The following is a 9,996-nucleotide window of genomic DNA, read 5'->3' on the forward strand; positions in this document are numbered from 1 at the left end:
TTTGTGCTTTGTAGGTTTTTCTTTTTGAGCCACAGTAGATTTGCTATTAAGAGTATTGTCATACTTGCTGATGATAATAAGCACATGCTAGAGGTGCAAAATATTCCCATTTCTAATTTTATAGATCCTACCAGATAGCTGTGATAGAGAAGGAAAGGAGATACATCTGTAATAACTGGGTTAAGGAAACATCTTGATATTCATCCAGTTGAACAGAACTTGTTATTGGAAAGCTATTTAAATATATGTCTTATATTTATATATGTGGTACAAGTACAGACACAAATATTTTTGGATTTTTCATAGATTTAGACCGACAATTTTGTTTCATATGAGACAGTATTTCTGAGCCCAATGGATGAACTTGAAATAATTCTAATACTGTTTTAATGGCATGTATTTTTGGCTATGGGATTTTTTTTTTTTTTTTTTAGCAAAAATGCTTCTAGTAAATTCGTTAATAGCTAAGCCAGAGTTTTGGTTCTGATTCTTCTGCAGTGTTTCTACAGGTTTCTAAAATGGAGGATGCAATGCATGAGTACCAAGAATACCATGAATATATTTACATTTGAGTGAGAATTTAGAGAAAAAGCATAGTATTTTACCTTGCTGTTTCATTTAAATAATTTTTGAAAAATGCTAAATTTTTCTTGGATTTGGTGCAGGAGGTGCTATAAATAACAGGAGTGTGGGGTTAATTACCTGAGTCATAGACCATTGCACTTACATTCTCTCCTGCAGAAGTACACAGAGATGTCTTTAAGCTGCTAAAGAGGCTGCAGAGCTCTGATTCAGCCAGAGCAGCTCTGCTTTCTTCTATTTTAAATATTGACATTCCACATATGATTTGGTCCTGAATTTTAAAAAATGTTTTTAAACTACTGCTTTCGCTTTTCAATACCTATGACTTGGTTAAGTGAAACCATGTTTGGGATGGAGTAGGGAAGATGAAAGGTGCATTTATTTATTGGTTTAAGTACATGAATGTTTATTCTAGTATTCATTCTTTGATTTATAAATATTTGTTGATCATGAACTGTGAACCTGGCACTGTTTGGGCATCCTTAGTAACAGCAAAAATTAGAAAAATCTGAGTGTTTATCTACATGGCAATGGGATCCATGCTGTTTCTGGAAAACTATATGACTTTTTAAAAAACATAAGTCAGATTGCTTAGTATTAACTTAAACACATGTTCAAAATATGTTGTTCAAGGAAAAACAAGTTGTACAGAATATGTATACATTGTAAGTTATAGGCAATAGGATCTCATTTTTATAAACAAAGGGAAAAAACCTTATGAAATATAAATAGATGTTTGTGTGTGTTTATATGAATGGAGAGGGTATAGCAGAATACGCAGCAAATCACTTACATTGTTTTTCTCACAGTTTGGTGTTGAGGGTCAGGGAGAGGATTGAATATACACATGGGATAGGCAGGACTCTTCATTTTGTATGTATCTCTGTACCATTTGGCTTATAATGATTATTCGATTAACTTACAATGGAGAAAACAATTTTAAAACAAGTTTCTGTTTTAGTGTTGTTATATAGTCTTTTAAATGTGTGACCTTAAATCATAACAGATAAGAAGTATTAAATATATTTCCAATTTTTATGCTGAGAACATTAATGCTGCAATTTTTAAGAAAAATTATGATTCTGTGCTTTTACTTTCTGGGTTCTAGTCAAGAGTTGTTGGTATTAATTAAGAATGTTTAGATGTGAAGAACATATATTTTTATTTAAATAAAATTTGAGGTATAATTGCATGTAATAAAAAGCAGCTATTTCTGGTTATAGTTCAACTAATTTTGATAAAATATATATATATATTCATAGAAATTCAATCAAGATATAGTATATTTCCAGCAACCCTACAAGTTCCTTTTATGTCTCTTTCTAGACAGTAACCCCCTACCCACAGGTGACAACTAATCTGATTTCTATCACAATAGATTACTATAATCTGTTCCATAATGTATAAATGGAATCAGATACTATGTATTCTATTGTTTCTGGGCTTTTTGCTTAACATAATGTTTTTGAGATCATCCATGTTGTGATGTCATTCCTTTTTATTGCTGAGTGGTATTCCATTATTTAAATACATATCACAGATTTTCACCCTTTCGCCAGGTAATGAATATTTGTGTTGATTCCTGTTATTGGTTATTATGAATAAAGTGACTCTGAACATTTGGGTCCATGTCTTTTATTGTTGACATAAGATTTTAATTTATTTGGGGTAAATATCTAGGAGTGAAATTACTGATGATTATATATTTAACTTCATAAGAATCTGCCAAACTCTTATCCTATGAAGGTGTATGAGTCAGGGTTCTCCAGAGAAAAAGAACCAATAGGACATATATCTACATCTACATCTTCATCTGCATCTGCATCTACATCTGTATTGCCTATATCTATGTCTCTATCTGGATTTACTGTCCCAAGCAGTAATGGAGGCCAAGAAGTCCCATGATGTGCTTCTAGAGAAGCAGGAAAGCCAGTGGTAAAATTCAGGTACAAAGGCCTCAGAATGAGGTAGGGACCAATGGCGTAAGTCCCTCTCTAGTCCAAACACCCTAGAACCAGGAGCACATACATCCAAGGGCAAAAGAAGATGGATGTCTCAGCTCAAGCAGAGAAAGCAGATTCACCCTTCCTTCACCTTTTTGTTCTATTCAAGCCCTCAGTGTATTGGATGATGCTCACCTACACTGGTGAGGGTGGTCTTCTTTACTCAGTTTACTGATTCAAATGCTAATATCTTCCAGATGCACCCTCACAGTCAAACCCAGAAATGTTTTCCATCCACATAACCATCCCTTAGTCCAGTCAAATTGACACATAAATTAATCATCATGTAGGTGTAACATTGTACACTCCCTCTAATAATGTTGAGTTTCAGTTGTTCCACATCCTTGCCAACATTTGGTATCATCACTCTTTATTTTATTATTAGTTATCCAGAGAGTGTGTAGTGCTATATTTCATGGTGGCTTTAATTTGCATTTCTTTAATGACCAAGTATGTAGAACTTTTTTCCATGTGCTCATTGGCCATCCCTTTATCTTCTTTTGTAAAGTTCATATTTGAAAAGTTTGTGTATTTTTTAAAAATTGTTTTATCTGATTATTGAATTATGGAAATTTAAAAAATATTCTGGATACAGGACTTTTGATAGATATATGCATTTCAAATAGTTTCTCCAAGACTGTGGCCTGCTTTTCTATTTCTCTAGTAGTCTTTTGAAGAGCAGACGTTTTAGTTTTGAAGTTCAATTTGTTTTTTGATGAGTGCTTTTTTGTCTTAAGAAATCATTGCCTAGTGTAACACGATTGTGAAAATTTCTTCAAGAAGTTTTTGACTTTGGCTTTTGTGTTTAAGTATCTGATCCATATCAAATTTTTTCTTTGAATGGCTCTCCATACAAGTCTCCAGCTGTTCTAGCACCATTTGGTGAAAGACTATTGCCCTCATTGAGTTATCTTCACATCTTTGTTAAAATTCAATTGAATATATATATGTGTAGGACAATTTTTAAATTCTCTATTCTGGTTCATGGATACATGTTTATCAATATGTTTACATCACAATGCCTTGTTATTTGTAGCTGTATAGCAAGTCTTGAATTAAGCAGTCAAATTCCTCCAACTTTGTTATTTTGTTTTTTTTTCAAAATTATTTTAGGCTTTTTAGGTCCTTTGTATTTTCAGTTTTAAAACCAGCTTATTAATTTGTAAAAAATAACCTGTTGAGAGTTTGATTGGGATTGCATTGAATCTATAGATCAACTTGGAGAGAATTAATATCTAAACAATGCTGAGCCATCCAATCAATGAGCATGATGTAGCTCTCCATTTTTCAGTTCTCTCATTTTTCTCAGAAACATTTTATAGGTTTTACAGATTTTGACTATATTTTCCTAAATTTATGCATGTTTTATATATTTTTGATGTTATTAAGAATGTATTGTACCTTAAGTTTCTTTTTCAAGTTGTTTCTAGCATATAGACATATATTTGATTTTTAATATTAATGTTTCTTCAAAATTGCTAAATGCATTTGTTAAATGCAGTAGTTATTTTTAGCTTCTGTAGCTTTTTCTATGTACATAATTATGTCCTCTGCTAATAGTTTTTGATTTCTTTCTTTCTAATCGGTAAATTTTGTATTCTTTTTGCCATATTTCACTGGCCAGGACTCCCAGGACAATATTTATTAGAAGTCCTTAGTAAAAATTCTTATTTAGCTCTCAATCTCAAGAAAAAAGCATTCTGTATTTTATCTTAAGTATCATATGAGCTATAGATTTTTCATATATGTCCTTAATCAATTTGAGGATGTTTCCTTCTATGCCTAGTTTTTGGAGAGTTTTTAACACGAATAAGTATTAAATTTTGTCAAATCCATTTCCTGAATCTATTGAGATGACCATATGATTTTCTTCTATGTTCCATTTGTATATGAGATATTTTGAATTTTCAAATGTTATACCAACTTTTTATTCCTTTGACAAATCCCACTTGATTATAATACACAATGATTTTATATAGTACTGGAGTCTAATGTCAACATTTTGGTAAGGAATTTTTTGTTTATTTTCATCAGGGATTTTGGTTTGTAGTTTTCTTTTCTTGAAATGGCTTCCTGTGTTTTTTTTATAAAAGTTATGGTGAACTGAAAAGTTTGAAAATGTCAACTTCTATTTTCTGAAGGAGTTCACAAAATTCTCTAAATTTCATTGTTTTGTTTCATTGATTTTAGTTCCTGTCTTTATTACCTTCATTCTACTTTTCAAAAATTCAATTTGGTATACATTTTTCTATTTATGATGCTGGAAGCTTAGATTATTGTTATTATTTTTTTCTGACATAACTATTTAAAGCTATAAATTTTCCTTTACATTCTGCTTTACTTGCAACTTCACAGATTTTGGTACATTGTGCTTTTTTATCATTCTGTTTGAAACATTTTCTAATGTCTCTTGTGACTACTTGACCCAAGTGTTATTGAGTTGTTATTTTTAATTCCTAGTTTTGGGGATAGCTTATATATCTCTTTATTATTGGTTTTTAATTTGAATCTGGTATAGTTAGAAAGCATTGTCTATTTGATTTTAGTTATCTTAAATTTAGTGAAAATTTAATTTCTTTCTTCCTTATTTTAATGTTTTTTTCTTTAATATCTGAATATATCTTTGATAGTTTTTAAAAAGACCTTGTCTACTAGTCCCATCATCTCTGTAATTCTTGGTCTTATCTCATTGACTGAATTTGCTCCTCCTTATGTGTCACTGCTTCTTCACATGCCTAATAGTTTTAATAGTATGCTTATTATTGCTATTAGATTGTTGTATATCTAGTTTTGTTAACTTCCTTTAAAGACTGTTAAATTAACTACCTGCCAGAATGAAACTTAATTACAGATGAGATTCATCCCTTTGAAACTTAGTTAGGGTGAGTCTTAACTCTAAAACTAGTTTGGTTCTCTTAAGTAATGGCGTGTCTTGGGTCTCTTCTGAATGTTCTGGTTGTCTGATGAAGTTGCTTTTTGCTAGGTAGCTGGAACTCAAACATTCCATAACCTTGTGCAATCATTGGTAATGTTTTTTTCTCTCAGTCTCTTGGAGTCTCCACTCTACACATGTAAAACTTAGTAATCAGCCAAAAAACTCAAGGGGGGTGCTGTAGAAATCTGGAACTATTTGTACTCTTTTTGGACTCTGTGCAAATTCCTGCCACCTGAGCCTCCCTAGTATTTGATGACTGTCTCCCCAGCTCAAGATCTCCACTCTCTTCTAGCTCAGGGCCAGCTCTGCACGTGCATGATCCTGCAAGTCAGTGCCTCTTAAATGTGCTCCCGTTGAAACTCATTCATGTCACCCTAGTGTTAGCCTTGTTCTTGCTTTGCTTCCAGGAAGTATGTGCCAATAGTAAAAGTACATGCCCACAAATGATTGTAGCATTTACTTTATTTCCCTTCTTTGGGGTCCTGAAGTCCCTGTTTTTCAGTGTTTCAAATATATTGTTTTCATACATTTCATTCAGATTTTTTGGTTGTCTAAGTCAGGAATGTGAATCTAGTCCTTGTTCTTCCATCTTGGTCAGAGTGAAAATCCCCTGAATCCTCTTAGTAATTAAAATGAGTGACAGATTTGTCAAATGTTATATTTAAAAAGTCTATATAAACAAAATACAAAAAAATAAAATAAAAACCTACAAATCATTAAACAACAAATTGTTCAAACTCATCCCCATTCAGTAATATATGAATTTGTCTTAAATCCTTGATATATTAAAAAATATATTAGGCTTTAGTCCAGTGAAACTGATTTCAGACTTCTGCCCTTCAGAACTGTAAGAGAATATGTGCTACTTTAATATATATGTATATCAAAGCTTATTATATATAGGTATACATACTAGCAAAGATGTAATTGTACTTTGTTTTATGTAAGTAGATGTTATAATAATAATGGATATTTATAAATTCTTTTAAAATTCAATTAATATTCACATATGTTGTTTCTTGTGATTCTAACAAAACCTGTGAGATGTATACAGGTCATCTCCAGACCTAGAAGATACAAGTCTTAATTCCAAATCATTATCAGACTATACAAATGTAATATATTTAAATAGCTCTAAAGTCCTTCAGGTTCATTTAAGTTACTACATATTGTAGAAGCAGCAAATAATAGCAAAGACCAGTTAGGACTTCACGAGGAAACTGAAAGTTTGTGCTTAAATAATACTTGGACATTTACTAGTGTGTAGGGTTTGTCACTTTTCAAATATAAATATACAGTATAAGTATAGATGTGGCTTTATTGGGAAAAACAAAGAGTAGTTGCCCACTACTTTGATTCATCTTGTCAAATATTCTAGTTAAGAAAAATATAATCAACATAATACAATGATAGCTTTTAATTAGAAACTGAATGATCAGTGCTGTGCTAAGTGCCTATAGAGAATTTAATCTTCACATCAGTGCATGTAGTAGTACAATTATTAACCACTTTTACACAGGTACAAACTAAAGAGATATTAAGAACCTAGCTCCAGGTTTATTCAGTTAATAAGTGAACAAGCCTGTACATGATCTAACTTGAAATTCTAACTTTAAAGCCCATACTCTTCACTGTAATTATATCACTGCCTCAAAAAACAAACCCTTTTATGCCTTCATTGTGTTGAGACAAAGGTTCTTAACTTCTTCTTTGCCACATTCCTGCATATTTTGAGTATCACAGGCTTTAAATAAAACTTACATAATATTACCAAAGCAATATTTAGTTGACTTTGAAACTACCTCATGTAAGACTTGGCAGAGTGAAAGAGGAGTGGCCAAATCAAATACATAAAGGTGTGTATCTCACAATTGAAAAGACTAAAGTGATTTTTGGTTCCAATAATTTCTAAGACTATGCCAATTCCCAAACACTTGTGCCTTAAAGATGCTAAAATGTGAATAAAATAAAATAACAACTTTGTGTATCTGAAATAGTAATCAAGAGAAATATCCAGGTGCTAGAAATAAAAATAAGCTAGATTTTGGATTTCAGTCAAGATATCACATAAACATGCACCGCTAGCTCTCTCTTCCAAAGTCAAATCTGAAGAAACAACAGAAAGGAAAGAGAAGGGGATTTCAGGCATTAAACAGACAAACAAACAAGGAAGGCTGAGATCAGTCTGGACATGGGTGTGGCGGCACAACCGCATTGCCTCCTGGACAAAGGACTCCCAGAGTCAGCAGCGAGAGGAAAGCTTAGACAAAAGCTTTGATCAATACTCTGGCCTCTTTCTGAGGTGTCTTGGAGCAATCATTGCTTCCCTCTTCAGGACAGAAATTATGGAGAATGCACTGGCTGCGTTCATGGAGTAACACAGGGCAGCGCAAAGCCCTGGAATCAGTTGCCAGCCACATTAGGCATTTGATCTTCCAAATGCTCTATTCAAACCCCAGGAGGATGGATTCAAACCTAGGAGACAAACTTCTCTCAGTCCTTCTTTCTAATGCATTGTCTGCAAAGGGGCCGTGCACAGAAATGGGCAGTGTTCTCTGTGCTTTGGTCTTCCTGCCCTGGAACTCATCTCCTCCTCTCCCCTAAGCCCACTGGGAGGGTGCAGACTGGGTCTGGCCTCCTGCCCTTCCCCAAGAAACTTTTCCAGACAGAGAGATGATGCATCCTTTAGAACTTGAGTTCATGAACTTACATATCTAAACAGATGAATACAAATACTCCAAAAGAAAGACAATAAACTGAGCTTCATATATAGACAAAGCAGGATTTTGATAAATTATAAGTGATTATTAATATACTTAACACAATAAAGGAAATTAGTGATACAAAATAAGAATATGAGCAGTCAGCACACTGCTGATGTTGCAGAGACTGATGGAGGATCCATAGACTTAAGGGTGGCTGGGCATCAATACTCCCTGTGGATAAAGTGAAGGTTCTTATGGCCAGGATTCTCACTTAGCCCTGGTCGGCTAGCTCACCTCACATGTGTGGGCAATATGTTGCTATTGACTCTATAAGAGCTCCGCCCAGTGCTCTGCATGACACAGCGGCATGGTTGCTGCATGGCTGCCCTACAAGGGTGCAGGAGAGCAGAGACTGGAGTGGTGGCAGCTCCAAAGACAGAGACTGAGTGGGCTGCAGGGGCAGAGAGGCCCAGAGGCAGAGACTGGCTTGCGGCATGTAGACTCACTCTGAGTGGACAGGATTCTAGTGATTAACATGCTGCTGTTTGAATAGAGTTGAGTATAAACCCTTTCACCCCAAGAATGTTCCATTGTCATTTTTCAGTCTCATTGCATCCATAGTGAACTTGCCCGGGGCTGAAACCCATTGGCAAGATACTTCCCTGCACACAAAAGACCTCAGGGACTCTCACAGAGGTCTTTTGCATCCACTAGTCTTGAACATTTATTCACTGAATCAAGGAAAATGTTTTCTTTCGGAATTAGGGAGAAAAAGAGTTACTCTTGAAAAATCCCCAAAATGGGTCTCTACATCCTCTCCATGACATGAAAAACTCTAAGCTGAGAAGTCAGCATAAAAATGTTTCTTTACCACTGACATCCCTGGAGAGCCTTGCAGAAAAAAATGCAAACCACTCCTGCAGTGTGGACAGCATGAGAGGCTAACAGATAAACCTCTAAGATGACCTTGCAATAAAATATGACAAAACACCTGAGAAAATAGTCACTATGGACAAAGGTCAACAGATTTAACACTTCAATAGCTTGTTATGATACAAACAAACTAAAAGGATGGTTGTAGTGCCACAAGGTTTCAGCTCTTGGCAAGTTCACTATGGATTTAATGAGATGGAAAAATGATGATGGAACATTCTTGGGGTAAAAGGGTTTATACTCGACCTTATTCGAACAGTAGCAGGTCAATCACTAGAATCCCATCCACTGAGAGTGAGCCTGCCCTGCATCAAGCTGGTCTCTACCTCTGGGGCTCTCTGCCCCTGCAGCTGTCTCAGTCTCTGGCCTCAGCGCTGCCACCACTCCCATCTTCCTCTCCTGCAGCCTTGCAGTCTTGCCACTATGTTGACCAGAGTACTGGGTGGAGGTTTTTATATAAAGTCAATAGCAACGTATTGCCCACGCATGTGTAGTGAGCAAGCCAATGAGGGTCAGGTGAGAATCCTGGCATAGGAACCTGCACTTTATCCACAATGCACCTACACAGCAGGTCAATTACATCATTGCATGTGCACAGTGGGCAAGTGGATTTGGATCAGGTAAGGATCCTGGCCACAGGAACTTCTATTTTCCCTACAATGGTTTTAAAATCTATGTTGAAAAAAATAACTTAAAATAACAGAAGGGTTTGAGACCTAAGAAAAGAATAAAAGTGTTAAAGAAATATAAAAAAAAATAAAAAAGAATAGAAAGCTAGGAATAAAACATAGCTAGTAAAGTTAATAATTAAAGGGACTAATTAATAGCATACTAAACT

Source organism: Manis pentadactyla, chromosome 3, assembly GCF_030020395.1.
Source record: "Manis pentadactyla isolate mManPen7 chromosome 3, mManPen7.hap1, whole genome shotgun sequence".
NCBI classification, from domain to species: Eukaryota; Metazoa; Chordata; class Mammalia; order Pholidota; family Manidae; genus Manis; species Manis pentadactyla.